This window comes from Anser cygnoides, chromosome 11 (genome assembly GCF_040182565.1).
Source record: "Anser cygnoides isolate HZ-2024a breed goose chromosome 11, Taihu_goose_T2T_genome, whole genome shotgun sequence".
Taxonomy (NCBI): Eukaryota; Metazoa; Chordata; class Aves; order Anseriformes; family Anatidae; genus Anser; species Anser cygnoides.
The window spans coordinates 2,767,184-2,783,864 of NC_089883.1; the positions used below are offsets into that span (position 1 = coordinate 2,767,184).

Below are 16,681 nucleotides of genomic sequence, written 5' to 3' on the forward strand. Positions count from 1 at the left end.
GGCGTTGTGGAAGAACTAGGGGCGGCCCGTGAGGGGTGTTACTACAGCGGTTCCATGGTGTAATGGTTAGCACTCTGGACTCTGAATCCAGCGATCCGAGTTCAAATCTCGGTGGAACCTAGGGTATTCTTTTTCTCCCCCCCCCAAGATTCTTTTGAATGCCGTAACAATGGGCACGACGCTCCTTTCTCCACTCTGTTGTGGGCTTCTAAATGAATACACGCAGCACAAGTCACGCCTCATGACTTCTTTTAGTTCCATCTTTTACCCATCCAAGGCATGGGCGCCTTCCTCCTGCCGTCATGGGCCAGTGGCAGCACCCCAGGGGCATGCTTCCACAGGGAGAAGGCCTCAGAGTGGTCTGCAGCCCCACTAAAATTCGGGTGGGTTAGCAAAATCCTCCAGGTCTCACAGCTCTGTCCACACCCAGGGCAAGAGCAGCGTTCAAAGCCAACAACACTCAATACGAGGCGTCACTTCTATAGGAGGTATCAGCAAGCTCGTTGGGTTCATGAGGCACAAAACATGGCCTCAGGGACCATTGAGAGGTGGCAGCAGGAGAAGCACTAGTCTGAGACATCTGAAGAGGTAAGACTTGATGATTTGTCTGTGGCATGGTCAAAGGAGAACGTGGAAAAACACAGCAAAGCTCACCTCTGAAGGAGGTGTAAGCAAAAAGAGTAAAAGACATATATATACACATATCTGCCTTTAGGTGAGGTCATCTGAAGAGAAATCAGCCCTGCTCCAGGGCAACTTGAAGAGGGAGGGTTTGCTCCCTCACGGTTTGCACCAGGATAGCCGGGTTTCTACCCATTCCAGTGCCCAGAGGAACAACAGGCCCCCGGCCCGCCATGGCCCTGCTGCCCGCCGGCTTCTCCGTCCTCAGAGCCAGTACCCCTCGTCTGCCCTGCACCAGGAGAGATGTCAGCTTTGTTGTCGGCTTCCACTGCCACAGGCTGGAGGCCTAAATAGAAAGGATAAAAATAGCAGTGGTGCCCAGATGATTAAACCAAGGTCCTTAGACCTCACTCTGTTTTCACTGGCTTGCCGCGAGCAGCGGCAGTATGTTAGCCATCTCAGCAGCCAGTGGCCATGTTATCACTTCTGTGTGAGGAAAGAAACCCCCAGGCACCCGCGGCAGCGCTGTGCATCAGTTACCGTCTGCTGGGATGATAATGAGCCATAACCTGATCCTTTCCACTTAAAAATGCTTCACGCTGCCTCAGAGCTTCCGAGTGAAGAAAACAAGACACTCATAACAAAGATAGACAGGGTGCAACCGAATCCCCACTCAAACATCAGAGAACTTAGGAAGGAGCATCACGGACTAGGCTACCACAGGCTACCACAGGCCTCCAGTGAGCCCCCAGCAGATCCTGCATGGCTTGGATTGATCCTTTTTATCTCCAAGTGAACTCAGAACACCCAAAATCTAGAGTCTGAAAGTGCTGCTCCTGCTTCTGCCACTTTCAGAAGTTACTCTACTGCATTGAGTTGCGCAGTGAAATGTGTAAAGGCTGGGGTATATTTATAGCTGTGTAGTTAAAGTTTCCATCTCACATCCTATTTGCGGTCCTCTATTGAACTTTGTCATTAACAAACATGACTTTTTCAGGCCTAGTTTCACCCTCCAGAAATGCTACTAGTTTCAAAAAATTTAAAATAACACAGATTAAGGATTTTTAGTTATCCTTCTGTAAAAGTTGCTCTCGTTTTTGTATTTGGGGTTTTGTTTGTCATATGGGAGCTGGGAAACACCCGTTATTTACGTTTTTCATATGTGTAAGTATTACTTCCTCTTGCACCAAATTGCAGATGTTCCTTAGCTGGAACTGTCTCATCCTACATGAGACTTTAGGGCACAAAATGAGGACAATGTGTCTTCTGGCTGAACTGAAAATCACGATCCCTACATTGCTGTACTGTTATCACTTGTTGAACTTAAGACATTAAGAAGCAGAGACGTTTTTGCGCACCATGTAACACAGAAATTACCATGGAGTGCCATGTATATGAGCAGCAGCAGGGGCTATTTCCAGCTAAGACGGCTTAATGCATTTGATTGTTTTGATTAAATGTGTTCTTCACAGAGCTGAGAGGCAGAACTGAAACAGCAGAAGGAAATACAGATCCAAACAGCAGCCAGTTGACAGCAGTGCATGAGGTTAAAGTCTTATATTCTGTTGAGCCCTGGGTTAATTTTGTTCCTGCTCAGGCAAGCCCCAGATGAGAATATACAAACCCTCAGGAAATGTCATTGTCAGCGAAGACAGTTTTTGGCTGCTCTGCTCTTTCTTTGTGCCCCCCTCCTGAATCACGCTGCTGCAGTTACGGGATGGTCTGGGACACCTCCTGCGCAGCTGAAACATGGCCAAAAAGCAGAGGTCAGGCCTGAAATAACAGAGGACTGTGTGCTCTGGGACTGACAGCTTTTAATGTGAGAAAAGTCATTCAGCACTGGCATTTCTGCTGCATTAATTGCCATTAGTGTCATCCTTGCGGGAACACTAAATTCATTGCAAACCGTGAATTAGCGCTCTCTCATAATTCTTCAGTTTGTGCTTGGACACAACCATTTGTAGAGGCAGCACATTCCAAGCAACTGGAGCAGAGACAAGGAATGATACTCAGCTGGCCCTTGGATGCTCAATTTAACAAAAAGAAGCAGAGGTCATACTCATAACTGTGTATTTCCAGTTCTGTTCTGGAAATTCATAGAGCAGCTGCCAAAAAGTCCCAAGCTTTTGCCTCGGCAGCACCATTAACATGCAGATGTGTGCTGGGCTATCAACTCAGAGCTGCTCAGCCCCAGGCGCTGTGCATCAGGCTCCTTCTGCACACCCTCACTTCATCCTCCCACTTCTCTCCTGTCACCAACTCCTGAGAGAAATCCTGGGTGAATAAGGGTAAGGGAAATCTAACCACCATCTTCAATACTTGTAGCGTTCCCATGAGGTCACAGTTTCTCCGCAGAAAACACCAGCTGGATTTGCCATGGAAATGGAAGAACAAGAAACAAGGATGGACAGCATTTGCTGCTGGTCCCATCTCTTCTGGCTCTGTCTTCCCCACATGCAGTTTGCAAAGCCCATCACTTTGCAAAGCACAACGGAAGATTTGGAGTTGGAAGTTGCAATGTCTCCGACTTGTCCTTGAATGGCTGTTGACCCACATTCCCATTTCTCAGATGAAAGGAGCCACTGGCTTCCCAGGGCAGGAGGCAGGAAGGACAAAAGCAAAGCCCCACAACCTACTGTGTTGTATCAGAGGAGAAATATTTCCCGAGGGGAAAATCCAATCAATACTTTGCAATTTTCTAACAAGCCATGAATCATTGCAATTATGCAGAGATAATTCAAGCTTTCCAATCCAGCTGCTAAATTAGAGAAAAGCAGACTCTTTGCACTCACTACCCTTAGTTTAACATGTCAGTCCGAAAAACAAACTTCAAATGTAAAATAGATCAACAGAAGTAATAAGAAGAAAACTCTTTTAAAAACCTCTGGACCAAATTAAAGGGTTTATGATGTACAAGGAGTTCTATTTTTCTGGTAATTCTATGCCAGAGGTAGTAGCAATAAAAATGCATGGGGTTGATTTTTCTGATGATAATTACTTGAATTCCAGTACACGCTCTATTCTTTTTCTAGTTCTACAGCTCATATAAGTAGAAATGGACCAAATCAAATATTTCCTATAAGTCAGCCTTTTCCTTCCTAACCCTGGAGTTGGAATAACAAAGGATCTGGAGCTGAATGTCAGCCTATTCAAAGTCAAACCTCATCCTGGTCTAGCTGTTCTCCAGGGATCTGTATGGCACTGAAGAAAGAGTGGGAAGGGAGCAGCTCTAGAAAAATTAACATTCTGGAAACATTTTTTTGTTAGGCCAATATTACAGTAAGCAGAAGAGAAGGAATATCTTCTGCACCCTTGGGGAACGGGAATGGAACACAGGAGACTCAATGACTTGGTGTTTCTTGTGATGACTGTCAGAATGAAGTCATCAGCCTCCTGCATCCATTTTGGACTCGACACACATCTCCTAGTCTGCGTCTGTTGCCTCCAGAGACAAATTAGCGAGATAATACTGGCAGCTCCAAGATAACTGCTGGCCAAGATATAATTCCTGAGACATGGCTCAAAATCTTAGTCTTACTGACCTGCGACAGGATTTTATTTCCTACCCAAGGCCAAAATCTACTTGCTGTTTGTATATTTAATAGGATTGCCACTACCAGACAAACACCATGTAGAGGACAGTAGTGCAAGCATTATCACGCTGCCCATCACCTTCTAATTTGGATTCAAAGGGTCAGCCCTCGGGAAGGAAGGAGGCAGTCTGACTTCTGTGGCCAGTTCGTTCACTGCTGAAATAACCAGCAGAGCTGGCTGGCTGTGCTCAGCATAGCGATGCTCGTTGTGAAGCTCTACAAATTATCCAGGGAGCCAGGCAGAGGCTATAAAACTTTGCTCATTAAAATCATTAGAGAGCTGTCAGATGGAACAACTGGGATGCCTTTGATCTGGCAGAATACCCTTCCTCCTGCTCGCAGACTTTGGGAACCATCCAGTTCCCCATAATTATTTTTTTCAAGTCATTCAAACAATACTCATTGTTTTTTCATAGAGTGCAATAACTTCTTGAGGCAAACCGGAGGCTGTAACAGCTATAACAAGACTAATTCATTAAATGGAAACCCTGATATTTCAATGATTCCTCCATAAATATGTTCATAATTGGTTTTGCCAAGAAAGTGACAAAATGTTGCTCATAATCCCAAAGATATTCCTTATAAATCCACTAGGTGTCCTACTGTTTTCAAGTAATTAGGCTCAATTCTATTTATTTATTTATTTATCTATTCCCTAATTTTGCCAGTGAGAAATTAGTTTGAGTTTTTGTGGAATTAGGTCTGGGTTTCCAGGCTGAAGAAACATGTACGTATGGTTTATGCAACAGCAGGACATCTGGCTCACGGCGGCAGCTCTTTTGGCAAATGCGACTAACGTTTCCCACAGAGACCAACTCAAGGTTAGAGGCTGGAAAAGAAAAGGGAAAAGAATCTGCCTTCCTCTCTTGGGAATGCTAAACAATGTCCATCAGAGCCAAATCCTCTCCTAGGTCAACCTTGGGCTGCTATTTATAGGACTGCTAAAGTGAGCCCAATGCTGACCTTAAAGGTGGTAGCAAAATGTGTCCTTAATCACAGCCGCTCCGCTCAGGCTGCAATTTTGACATTCCTGGTCACCGTTCCAGTCCTTGATGGGCTCCTGCTGCCTGCCAGCACTCGCGCCTGTCTGCAAAGGCCAGCACAGCACCCGCTCACGAGGTGTCCTGTCACTGCAAACGCGGAGGGCATGTCAAATATATGCCAAGAAAAGCAAGCTGTAAGGCAGCCAAAGGATAATTTTCTCATCCCAGAAAATAGTTGGGGTGGAGTGCAGCCATCGTCAAGCTGCTTGGCTGCTCCTTCATTGTGCAACCCAGAGCACATGCAGTGGGTGAAGTCATGCTGCTTGGGACATCCCTCAGCCACCCTGGGATCTGTTGCTTCCACTGAGTCTCACCACGGCAATCTAAACTTCCCTGAAACAGTCATCTCTGCAGACATACAGAAAGCATTTTTCATTTCACGTCTTTCAGTGCTCAGAAAGGGGTATTTGTAATTTTTCGGTGAGGGATGACGACAAGGTTATTTTCCAGGTCTTGTCACAGAAGCACAAATCTCATACTTTATAAACCCTCTATAGGCTTACCCTGTGCCAAGTGGTGATTGTTGCTTTTGCAGATTCCCATCTCATTCACTCTAGATGCACAGGGGTGCCACATCTTGAACTTAACCCAAATCTACATGATGCAAGCGATGACAAAATCAGGTTTCTTTTCCATTTAAAAAATGCCGGAGAAAAAGATGCTCTCAAACAATGATTTTGTCTCCTAGGTGCTTCATGGGCAGAAATACTGCCCACAGCTATTGGCTTTGCGAATAGGCACCAGAGAAGTGTCAGCTCCAGCTTAGTCACAGGCTGCAAGGAGAAATCAGAGGGAGATCAACAGCCTCGTGTCCTTGGCCCATCAGGATTCCTTGCCATCAGGCATTGCGCATCACGGGAAGTGCCGAGCATCTGTCCTCTGCCATGTGGTATATTACTGCCTCTATTTCTTGCTATTTGTTTTGAAGGTATGACAGTCATTTTCCTGACAACCTGCAAGAAGAAAAGATACTCCAATCTTCCGCTTGTATGTATATATAGATACCTGCTGCAGCACCATCCATATGCAGCCTGCACCATATGCTAACTGTGACAGAGTGTAACCTGGTCCAGCGCGTGTGTTTGCTGTTATACATAACAAATACCTCGAGCCTTGCCATGATTCAGTGCATTATGCATGGGAGCCATCTGGTCCCGTAGCTTAAGAAGCAAACTGAAAATTTGATAAAAGCACAAATGGTCGCAATGAGAGAGACTGAAAAGATGTGTTGATATTCCAAGCAGGAGTCTCCTTCTGTGGGGGCTAATCTCATCACCTATTGCCTCTTTCCTGCTCCTTTCTCTGGAAAGCTGCTGTCAGACAGGTTGCACTCTCAGCTCTGTGAGTATGCGCACCTTTGGGATTCTAAAAATGTGTTTCATGTGCTTGGGCAAACCTCCTGGGACAAGATTTTTCTCACTAGCCAGCTGTGCAGTAAGCAAACTGTGCAAGATGTTTGGAACACTGCACATTTTATGGAGCTTGGATTGATGAAGAATTCTGGCTGGTTTAAAATGCACTATCAATTAGGATTATTCATTAATATCATGCCATCACTGTGCAGAATTATGCTTTATGGTTTTGACAGATTGAAAGGAGATCCTTCTCAGCTTGCCTAGATGTTCTCAACCCTGGAGAGGAGATATACTCCAGGGATACCAGGAGCAACAAGGAACCCAGTGCAATGGAGGGGGTAGAGTTGTGGATTGGCTTGGATTTGGTCAAGAGTTTGTGAACAACTTGGCCAGAAGACTGGGTTACTAAAACTGCCTTAACTAGATTTTGTAGCCAGACCAGGTTTCCCCCATTGTGACTCTGCTTTCTGGTGTTTGGAGGGCACAGCGAAGGCAGGCAGACAGAAGCTGCCTATTTTAGCAAATCTCTGCAGGGAATGCACAAGCTTCAGAGAGGTCCACATTTGTTTCCTCTGACACCGAATTAATGGGAATTGATGTATTGATTCTGCAATTCTCCTGAAGATTGCTTCACATTTTGGCATGTTTCCAAGCTGGTTAGATGCAATGTGCACACAGTTCGAGACAGATATTTAATTTTTCTAATATGAATACAGTTGAAAAAGTCTGTTCTCTGTGAAATCCAGAAAATAATAACATTATGATAATGAAAATAGTGCAGCCATTCCTGCTTTATACTGAGTATTTTCATGTCCCGACGCTCCTTTTGTTTTAATACAACCAACCCCTCCAATATCACAGAATTATGAAGACGTTTGCTACTAGTAGAAATTAATTCAGTATTTTTCATTTTGTTTTCCTTTACCAGTTAGGGTATACTCTTCAGGGGAAATGTGATCTGCTGTTCTGTGTGTGTAGAATACACAGCGTTATGGTAGAGCTCTACCAAATTGAGCTACTACTACTATTGGTGTTAAGCAATAATAACCTGAGACAGTCATTTACCAGTCTCATGAGTTTAAATCAGCAGTCTTTGTGGATTTTTCCACATTTAACTATTTAAATATACCACCTCATATGCTCTACTTGTAGGCTGTCTGAACATCTCTGTGCCAAGCAAGCTCCTGGTCCTAGATATGAGACAGCATCTTGCATTAGGGGTGGAGTAACAGGCTTGTGTTTTCATGCTTTGATCACTGTGTTGCTGCTTTTACGATCTCACTAGGAAAGTTACTTGATGTTTCTTTATTTTGAGTGTCAGCACGGTTTCTGCAAATGTTTGAAGTCATCTTTGTATTTCATTTATTTTCTGGCAAAACAGCATCCATCTGCAGTTTGGGAATAGAACATGTAACAAACTGCATACAACTCCAAAGCACAGAACATGAAATTTCTGGGCAAAATTCTCCTCCATTTACATAACTCTTCAGTAGTGTCTTCACCTTTCCCATTGTGGCTCTGAAACCCATTTTCATTTTGTTGTGTCAGACCCAAAGGATCTACCATATATGGATAAATATGATTTCATCACAACTGTTGTAATTTCCTAGGGAAATTTACAATCTCAGAGGAAGTACGTAAAGATGCATTTACAGTACATGGGCCTCAACACTCTAAGAAATACACCACTGTCACTTGTTCTCTGTTAGTAGTTTTCAGCAGAAATAAAAAGATGATGTAGGTGGAGAAGTGCCTGAATTATCTGGAGCAGAGACTTCCTCCGTATACACAAGCAGAGAATCTGCACTGTGTGGCTGAACTCATTTTTAAAAAATAATGTTCAACAGCTCTTTCTTTAAACAAAGAAAAAGCTTGCTGTGAGCTATTTGATATTTACTTTGTATAACTCTGTTCCTTGGCTGTCCAGGCTCTAGAAGTGCTGTTCTGCCACCCGAAGACAGATTGCCTGGGTTGGAAGCCCCAGCCCTGATTCAGGGAAGCACATGGTTTCCTTACAATGATTATGATGGTTATAATTACTATTCAGTATATGGTGCAATTGTTGTGGTGTTTAAAAGAGAACAAAACAAAACAAAACAAAGCAGTTTTGGAAAGGAAAACACAGCATTAGAAAAAAAAAAAAAAGTAAAATAGGAAGTGGTTGACCTTTAGGAGATAATTCTATCTGCAAGTGTCTGCTGTCCAGTGTTTCTAGTGATCAGAAAATGGAAAGAAAAAAATCCATTAAATATCCCAGTGCTCCTTTAGAAACTAATGCACCTCCTTTTCTGTAGGTATAATATTTTACATCTTCTGTTCAACAGCTGTTGGTGTCAAAGGCCAAGCACAATGTACGTAGAATACAGGGACCGAAGTTTTTCATCAGCTGCTGAAGGCAAAATCAACTAAAGCTGTAGCAGATGTTCGCTTACTTCCTGTCTGCTTATCAGCCCTGCAAAGACACTTCTTTTTTGTACTTGTTATGCCAAGTGTAACTATGGAGATCTAATACAAGCTGCGCAAGAGCGATACAGTGAATGGTTCTTTACGTATTTGGTTATGAATGATCAAGCAAAATATTATGGTTTCTAAGAACTCCCTCAAATTTTTCAGCACGTACATTAGTCATACCCCTCTTACAACAAGAAAACAGCAGTGTACAAAATAATTTAAGAAACAGTACATTACCATGGCTCTATAAAGATTAAAATAAATAACATTACTGAACTGTTACTCATTAAACCTCCCATAAGATCCTCTTACGTTAGACCTGCCCTTCCGATTGGGGCAGTTGTCAGAGAAGAGCCCATGCGATGCATTTAGGTTACACCGACTGAACAGTAGCTGCCATGCTTGATGATAATTGCATTCTTTAGGTTAAAAAATAAAATAAAATAGAATTAGCATCTGCTGCGATTCATTGACTTCAGCTCACGTCACTTGTATAACGGCAGAGTGAAGATGTTAGTTTGGCTTCCGTGTGTTCATATTTTGCATGTTGTTTCTAATATACCAAGAAATGAGGAGCAGTGTGTCCCAACCAACTGTACTCCTCCAAGGCCTTGAATATGCTATAGAACAGAGTTCTTAACAATCAGGTTAAAAAATAAGTAACATTAAACATTTTTTTCAGTAATACAGGTGCACATCAACTGCTTTAATTCCTGTTTATATTAGTTATTAGCTACTGTAAACTATAATTTTAATATGAATTACTATATGCAAATGTTAAAACAGTATTCTATCTGAACTTGGGCTTTGAGCTAGTTTAATAGACCGATTTTCACACTGATGCATTTAAATTGATATGCATTCCCAGTACAGGCAAGACCTAGGGCAATTAGGTTTATTGCTTAATAGACTATAGTTCTTCTTCCCTTATGAAATACAAATAAAGAAATTTACTTTACATAAATCCAAGCACAGGTGGCTTTGCTTTAAGGTTTAAACATTAACAGTAACAGAAAAGGACAGTTTTGGAACGGTTCCTCTGGCCGTAGGAACTGGTGCAGCAGGAAATCAAAATGACAGCTTTGGTCTACCACTGGTAGACCTGGTTGTACATGGCCCTGTGGGAGACAAAAGGTTTCAGAGCCACAGTGGCTCCGCTGGCATTTGCCACGTTTCACGTAATGCTCTCAAGGAAAAAGAGCACTAGGTGACCCTTACTGCCACTTTTAAAATGTTGACAGCACTGCAAATCGGTGGAGTTCACAAACGCAGAGCTGACCTGGAACATGCAAACAGTGGGCGCTGGGATTCCTCGAGCAGTCCTTCTGGTGCTGATAGTTTGTATTACAACAAAGTACAGGGGGCCCACGTCCTCCAGGGAGATGAAGCACTTTGGTATGATTGGTTCCAGGGGAGGCAGGCACGGTAATTCTTCTGAAAAAAATGAGCTTCCATCTGAAAGCTGTAGACCTAAAATTCAGTCATTTGCCTTTCCCCAGAGCCGAGCAATGACAAGACAACATAAGAAGCAGAAGAGAGCTGTTGTTGAAGATGAAGATATTGAGGGACTTCATGAAACACACAGATTTGCAGGCAAAAGATGCATTTGATGAATCTTTTCTGTGAAGCATCTGGGAAAACACCACAAGAGGTACAAAGCTGAAAGGGGAAAAGGAGAAAAAACGGGACCCAGGGATTAAACTCATATGAATTGGGGGCTGAGGTTGGGAGTGGGGCGAAGGTGAGCACAGTTCTTTGGGTGAGTTCCTGGAAGGAATGCAGTAAAGATATTCAAAAAGCAAGATACTGCTACTGTGACTGGGTAAGTGGATTTTCAGCTGAAGCATTTGAAAATAGAGATCAGTATTTGGAATTAGACTCTAAGGGATAACACAGTAGGAAGGGGGATGGACGAGATGGCTTAACAGGGTTTCATTGTAGTCAAATTAATTCAGTTTAAATAATTAATTCTCTTTTAAATTGACTCTAGTCTGCACGCTTGACATTTTGGAAGAGCTGCCATTCCCCAGCCTTCTGGTAAACGCTTTTGCATCTGTTTTCCATTGTTTCCTTCTTGAAAAAAATCCTTGTCACTAACAGGAACCATCAGCAGCATGGAACAAATTGACTTGCCAAGGACATTTCCTCCAACCTCATTATTTATACTGGAAGTATTCTTTTTTGTATTACGAGTTAGGCCGTGATTTAAAGAATTTGCCATATATTAAGTTAGTTTTATGCTGTCACTGCGAGTCAAATTCAAACTCAGTTAAGTGAATTACTCACATTACATCAACATTTGGCCATACTTTTTCAAGGAGGTGATCAAGCGGTCGCTAATGAATCCACAGTTATATAGAACTCATCACCGCTGCAGCAGAGAGCCTCCCCATGGTATGAAGGGTATGGATCAGATGTGTCACTTTCTGCAGTTAGCGGATTGTATTTGAGTTGTAAGTGGCTGAGATGGAGCAGACCCGATGTAAGACTTGGGGTAGCTTGGGTTAAACAAATAGGTTTTGTATTTTTTTCTCAAGGTGCGTTGGTTTGCATTCACCCTCCTGTCCTTTTTCAGCTCCAGGCTGCAGACCAGGTGCTAAGAAAGTGTTCATCTCCTCTAAATGTTCGTGTTGAAGGTGGCAGAACTGTTTTGGAAAGTGGATACAAACATAAAAACTCAAGAGAGTTCTGCCTGCATGAGGAGTCTGCTGAGGTTAGGAGCTCCTTTAGGCAAGCTGGACAAAACCCTCCGCGAGCTCGGAAAAGGGCAGAAACTTGCTGTGACCTACATCCATGGTGACTCACTGGTGAGATTTGATGTTGTTACTCTGTTTACCTCTGTTTCTGAGCAGTTGTTCACATTTTAAACAACTACATGCTTACCTAGCCCAATGGATAGATGAGTATAATTAAGGCCCAATATAACATGGCAAGTAGTTGTAATAACGTATGGGAACATTCCAAAGCAGTTACAGAAGAAAAGAATTTCAGATAATTAGGAGAGGAGTTGGAGAGTGATGCAGATTTTAAAAGTACCCAAGATAAAATAACAGATACTAAAAATATCTATATTGAGATGAAATCCTCATGGCTCAGTACTTGAGCCAACCTCCATTCTTTAGGAATTTGTAAGACAATTGTCCAAATAGGGTAGGCTATGGTGTATTTCCTTATTCTGGTGGGCTTGCACTTACACTTCAAAGCATCTTATGCTGAAAAAAAACACAGGTCTGTCTTAACAGTGCAATTACAATATTTTTTAATATGTTCTGAAGTAGCTGTAGCTTTTTAAAAATTAGTTTTATTTCTATGTAGCAAAAATACTAATAGTGAAATTTCTGTATCTTGAAGGACAAGATCAGTGACAGCAGGGCTTGAGATGCATTTTTTCAGTCAAGATACATTTTTTAAATACCTGTGAATCTCTAGTTAATAGCCAAGGAATTATGAATCGAGCTTGCAAATGAAATACTGAAGTGCCGTTTTTTCTTCTTTTCTGCATGATGTGTTTTCTGACTAGGTACAAGATTTTGAACGTATTGAAAGTACTGAAAGGATTGAAAACATTTTGAAAGAAAGAATCATTCTGAAATGCTATAGAGTTTCAGAAAAGCAGTAGAGCTGCGTTATGAGAACATCAGCTACAATTTGGGTCAGATTTTCAGTGCAGATGTGTCAGATGCATTTTCTTGGAAACCCTCCATGACAGTTAGTGAGAAGAGTGACCCAATGTTTTCGCACCGCACAAAACAACTGTTCTATTTGCTGATGTCATTTGCTCATATTTCTAAAGCAGTGTCCTGTTGAAGCTTGTTCAGGAGCAGAGTTTTTCTCATGGAATGGTTTCAGACAGGGAGTGTAAAAAATCTCCTTGGTGCATCTTGACAGATCTCAATCAGACTTGTCGGTTTTCTGAATTTTAATGATCTAGTTTTATTTCCAGATAATGATTATTTATGCAAATGAGATGCCTTATAAATAAATATGGAAATGATTCCACAACATTAATTACAGGCCTTATGGTTTAAATACTTAAAAAATTAAAGGCAAATGGTGACGTGGATTGTTTCTGAGTTTATAACTGAGTTATTTTGGTGGTTTGCTTTATTTCAACATGACTTCCATATGTAGGACAGTGTTTCCTCAACTAAAGAAAACTATATTATGCGCCTGGGTATGTCAAAGGATATCAAAGGATAATAAAAATCAAAATGCATCATACAGTGGAAGTAGTAATTGGAAACTGAGATTTCAGAATGTGTTTGTCTAAGAATCAACTAAATTAGTTTTTCTTGGAGAATCTCAGCTTAAGTGTTGTTATCCCATTACTCAAAAATTAAAGTTTTAAATTAATTATAATACTTTGCACTTCTATAGCTGTTTCTCTTGAGAATCTCAATAATGTTCTACAAACGTTAATTAAGCCTAATAGTACCCCTGAGAAGTGGTTAACGGATAGATATACTTCACTTAACCCATCATGATATGAGTGATCTTTGGAACAAAATACAAAAAATGGAAACAGCAGGACTACACAAGAGCCTGAACTAAGTAGTGGGGCATGTTTAGACACATGGAATGGAATTACTTGGACTAGCCATGATTTGAAGATAAATATAAGTACAAAAAAAACAAGGAATTGAGATCTGTAAGTGACCAAAAGCAGTTGTACGCCTGGTGTGAGAGAAGGTACCCACAGCACCACAGCATCACACCGAGTGACTCTGGGTGATAAATTGGACTGATTCAGAGAAAAGACCGCTATTTCTGGAAATCACCTCCAGCTGGGCCAAAGAGCATGAGTCCAAATCAAACCTCTAAGGCTGATGCATGAACAGCAGCGATAACAGTTAAGTCCTTACTCTCACCCTTGAGGGTACAGGGGCTGCTGAAAATAGCAACAAAACAGCAGTAGCAGCGTGTACGTTTACAGCCTGAGACTGTTATTTTTGCTGGCAAATCTGCATGCATAATTTCCTTCCTGATATTACTCCACAAAGAGAAGCTTTTTTTTACCTTGTTTTAATGATGAGAGCAATACTTAAAGTGGGTTAGTGCTGGACCAGGCAACAGGTTGTTTTCCCACACGCGTTAGGACTTGGACCATCCTCAAGCAACCTTTCTACCGTCCCATTCTCAAAAAATCTGCTGCAAATATTTGTTTCAGAGCTTCCAGTCTCTACAGGAAGAGCCACTCCAGAAATATGCCCCAGCTGTACATACCTATTTGCCTTCTAACAGGAGACAAGGTATGGCATCACTTGCTTGATACCCCTACACACAGCAACACATCCAAGCTCAGTGTTAACTGTTTTCTCACCAATTAATACCAATGGCCATCCGATGGGCTTCCTTCATTTGATATCTGATAGTAGCCGCATTGCTGCAATGCCTTGTGAATAGATTTAGCATTTGCTGAGGAAAACTTTATCCTGAACAGCTTTAAATCTTGAAAGGCACACTTGGATACTCTGAGGAAGCAAAGCAGCAATGAAAAATGAAATGATAATAACTCTGCATATATTTTTTGTTTATAGAAATGAGTCAGAAACATTTGGGTCTCCTCTCTTTGGATAAGTTTTCTTTCCTTTTTGTTTCCCAGCATTTCTCTGCTTTTGGGACTACAAACTCCCACATAAATATTGGCAGTAAATCCTTGCTGAGAAAGTCTACCTGCTGGAGAAAAATCTGCTCGTTTTATCTAAGTGGAATGCCTAGACACTACAATTAGACTTTATCCTTGCTCATATACAACAAAATTGTTTATTTACATTTTGTGGATTGCAAATCATGACATACATGACTCTGATGCCTAATGAACCTCCCTGCAGTGCTTCTGCTGAGCTCAGTGGCCTTTGGATCAGGCTCCATGTTTGCTTCCTTTCCCCATATTTTTAGCTGCTTCAGTAAGTATTTTATCTAGAGAAGGGTCTGAGACTTCTTTTTTTTGCATATATGCATGATATTCTATTGCCTCTTTTATAATTTATAACCAGTAGTTTCCCTGGAGTGCAAAAGCTTTTCAGAAAGACTACAGCTGAAGCAGGAAAAGGAAAGGTAACTGCACCATTGTATTGCTGCATCACAATATTAAATCATTTGTTATTTCGTAATCTACCCTAGAATTTAATTATTCAAAGTAGGGACAGTCTCTTTATGTCAAAAGGGTTAAGTTCCAGATTTTCAAATATGCATGTTTTAAAGAAAAAGGAAAAAAAAAAAAAAAGAAAGAAAGAAAATGTTGCTTCATTTCCAGTGTGATTCCAGCTTGCCAAAGGCTCCATTTCATTGCATAAGCCTCCGGATATAGATCCATTACTGTATCATAAAGTGGGTTACTGGACAGGGTAAGGCCATCCATCCTCTGAAATGCGGAGTGTTGTTTTGCCAGTTACATGGGTTTATAATTATCCATTATCATTATCTTTACAGTTATTTTTTACCAAGGTTACAGATATGTCATGTCTTTTCTGCTGAGTTCTTTTGGAGCCTCATTCTTCCCCCAAAGAGACGTGGATGAGCAGTGCACAGAGCACTTAGCACATAGCACACATAGCACATAGCACAGCCAAATAAGTTCAAAAGGAATAAAATTGGTAAGAAAATGGCCAGATTAAGCCCCAGACTTATTACTTAAGAAACTAAAATAGTTTTGTCTATGGAAGCCAGGAAATACTGGGAATAATAATAGCTTTTTTTTCTTTTTTTTTCTTTTTTCTTTTCTTTTTTTTTTTTTGAGCACTGCTGAAGCCTCGTGAATTATAAGTAGTCGAATCTCACGATCCTGGGACAAAGTCTGTTTAAACCATGTCCTAGGACAGAGAAGTTCTCGACTCCATTCCTGGCACTGTCCCTGACCATCTGCCACTTGTTCTCTGCCTTGCTTCAGTTTACCCATGTGTAAAATGCACTTAAAATAAGTGAAACCATGCGCTGAAATTTACTTTAGTACCACAAACTAGAAATCCAGGGGCTGCAACATGGAAAAAAATGGTTCCGTGGTTGCCAGTCCTAGAAACCCTGGGAGTCTCCCTAGCCGCACTCCTGGGGAAGCTAAATCGGACTGACAGCGCTCCACCCTGTACTTGAGAGGCAGCAGAACACCACATTCAGCGTGCACGTCGCCTGCCCACCTGCAGCACACGCGTTTGTTGACTCGTTTAATAGACTCACAATGGATAAGAATCTGATCCAACACTAACTGGAATTAATAGGAACACTTCTGTTGACTTAATGATCTTTGGGTCAGTCTTCACGTGCATGCAGAGACCACTGCTTTGAGATCCCCAGTGTTCCCACCAAGGGATAGGCTTTGTTGGACTGACACATAGGCACATTTCTGTGCAACAAGCCTGCAGGAGCTGTGCACACAGTGAATCTGTCTCTGCCTGTACAGTAACACTATTCACTGATGCTGCTCTTTATTCAGAAACAAATACAGCACTATAGTCATTATTGCTCATAGACCCTTTCGCACATGGCTTTAGATGAGTCTTAATGTGGAAAATTGATGACAAGCTATGCAGGAAAGCTTTGCAGCTAGATATAAGTCAGGAAAGGTGGCTTGATAGAGGTGTTGACAAGCTAATAATGAAATAGAGCATTACAATTAAATGTG

At 41.7% G+C, this 16,681-nt stretch overlaps 1 long non-coding RNA gene and 1 other non-coding gene across 3 annotated transcripts; both read left to right on the forward strand.

Annotated features, from left to right (window-relative positions):
- The first annotated feature begins 48 nt into the window (after positions 1-48).
- On the forward strand, positions 49-120 carry TRNAQ-CUG (transfer RNA glutamine (anticodon CUG)). Its single transcript has one exon. It is a non-coding gene; the product is annotated as a tRNA-Gln (tRNA).
- A 6,044-nt stretch (positions 121-6,164) lies between these two features.
- On the forward strand, positions 6,165-15,675 carry LOC125184327 (uncharacterized). Of its 2 annotated transcripts, none has more exons than XR_010834109.1 (4): positions 6,165-6,598; positions 10,563-10,714; positions 11,639-11,870; positions 14,231-15,675. It is a non-coding gene; the product is annotated as an uncharacterized lncRNA (long non-coding RNA). The 2 variants fall into 2 exon arrangements; XR_007168180.2 differs by lacking the exon at positions 14,231-15,675 and adding an exon at positions 12,584-14,224 and having other exon boundaries at positions 6,169-6,598.
- The last annotated feature ends 1,006 nt before the right edge of the window (positions 15,676-16,681 follow it).